The following is a 2022-nucleotide window of genomic DNA, read 5'->3' as shown; positions in this document are numbered from 1 at the left end:
CTTTACTTTCTCTTTTATTTCTACTCTTGAAAGAGTAGAACATCAAAACAAATGACTAAATGTGTTAGTCATCTTTCTGTCTCTGTACCAAATACCTGAGATAATCATCTTTTCAAAAGAGGATGTGAATTTGGAAGGAAGATGTGTTGCAGGGATCCAGGGATGCTGAAGAGGGGGAGTTGAGGTGGATGAAACTGAGACTGTAGACATGTATGAAGTTTTCAAAGAATGAAACAGAAGGTTAATAAAATAGAAAAGGGTTATTTTGAAAAAAAAATGAAAACTGATTCTCATATTGTCCTCTGACATCCACACATATGCTGTGGCATGAACATGCCCCTCCGACCACCCACATAATTATCAATTTTTTAACATCTCTATTAAACAACCATTTGTTTTGAGACAGGTACTTGTCCTGTAGCCCATGTATTCCAGGAACTAGACATGTATTCCAGGCTGGCCTCTAATTCATAATCCTCCTGACTCAGCCTTCCAAGTACTGGGATTACAGGCATGTACCACTATGCTCTGATCAGAGATATTCATGAATTGTGTAAGGTGTGTGTGTGTGTGTGTGTTGCTGGCCATTAAACTTGGCCTTCACATGCTAAGCAAATGCTTTTATGACTGATATAATAAAATACCAAATGCTATTATTATATCTAGCCACAACTACCACTTTCTAAGTTGGCAGTCACTCTCTTGTTCTTCCTCCCCCTTCTAAGAGTCGTTCCTTATATTCTCAGGCTTTCCAGCTGCTGTCTGAGAAAGTGGCATTTGAACAACCTCTGATATCATTTACAACTCGGCCAATTTTTCTCTTGTTAGACATTAACCGACAAGACACCAAGCGAGGTCACAGGGAAATGACTCAGCTGAGACTAAATGAAATGATTTTGTCTAAGTATGGGCAAAACAAGGTCAGTGTGCCACCCCAGAAACACTGAATTTCCCCTACTGTGCAACACAGGTGACTCCATGTACCCAATTACAGCCCTAATCTCACTTAAATGTGCATCCACTATAAATAAGAATTACTGAGTTCAGCAACCATACAATTGTTCCTAACTTCTGATGGCATCTGAGTTCAAGGGAACACCTGTGTCCTGAGGCTTCGTCTTCAAGTTGCCCAACTTCTCTAACGCTTTCCTCTTGGTACCGGATATTAATCTGGAGCTCACACATTAGGCAAGTACTCTACTGCTGGGTGACTTCCCAAGCTCCTTCCTAATTTTCCTTTCAAAATTGAGTTGCCAACGCCGACTTTCAACTGGCTTTGTAGCTCAGACAGGCCTGGGAAGCTGCTGCCTCCACCTCCTACAGATCTGGGCTCACAGGTAGACATCAGAAGACCAGCTCAAACTGGTTCTTTCTACAATCCTGTTACTGAGACACTCCACAGTTTCCTGGAGGGTATGTTTTCTTTCTCTGAAAATAATAAGCTCAACCTATCGAGTATAGATACAATCTTTGGAGACCATGCTGGCAGAACAGTTCACATCTTGATCTGCAAGCAGGCGGCAGAGAAAGAAAACTGGGACCAGCATGACTCTTTTGAAACCTTAAAGCCAGGCCCCAGTCACACACCTCCTCCAACAGGGGCACACCTCTTAATCCTCCCCCAAACAATTCCACCAACTGGGGACCCAAGTATTCAAATATATGAGCCTATGGGGGCAATTCTCATTCAAAGCACCAAACGGATGCTATATGACGTGTTTAAATTATATATTCATATCTGTTTATTATATGTTCCTCCCATTAGCATGTAAGCTGCATGAAGACTGGCATTGTGTCTTGATGATAAGTATATCCACAATACATAGAACCTTGACTGGCTCGAGCTGGTACTAATTTGTATGCATTTAATACATATTAAGCAACATAATAAATAGATTTATATTGTGTTCAGTCTTATACATTTTATTCTGCCCATAGTCAAAATTAATCTTATAAATTCAAATTATCAAATATCCATTCTCTCTCTTTTTTGCCTCTCTCTCTGTCTCACTCCCTCCTCTC

Source organism: Microtus ochrogaster, chromosome X (genome assembly GCF_000317375.1).
Source record: "Microtus ochrogaster isolate Prairie Vole_2 chromosome X, MicOch1.0, whole genome shotgun sequence".
Classification (NCBI taxonomy): domain Eukaryota; kingdom Metazoa; phylum Chordata; class Mammalia; order Rodentia; family Cricetidae; genus Microtus; species Microtus ochrogaster.
The sequence above is the reverse complement of the archived record's forward strand: the minus strand, read 5'-3'. Positions refer to the sequence as shown.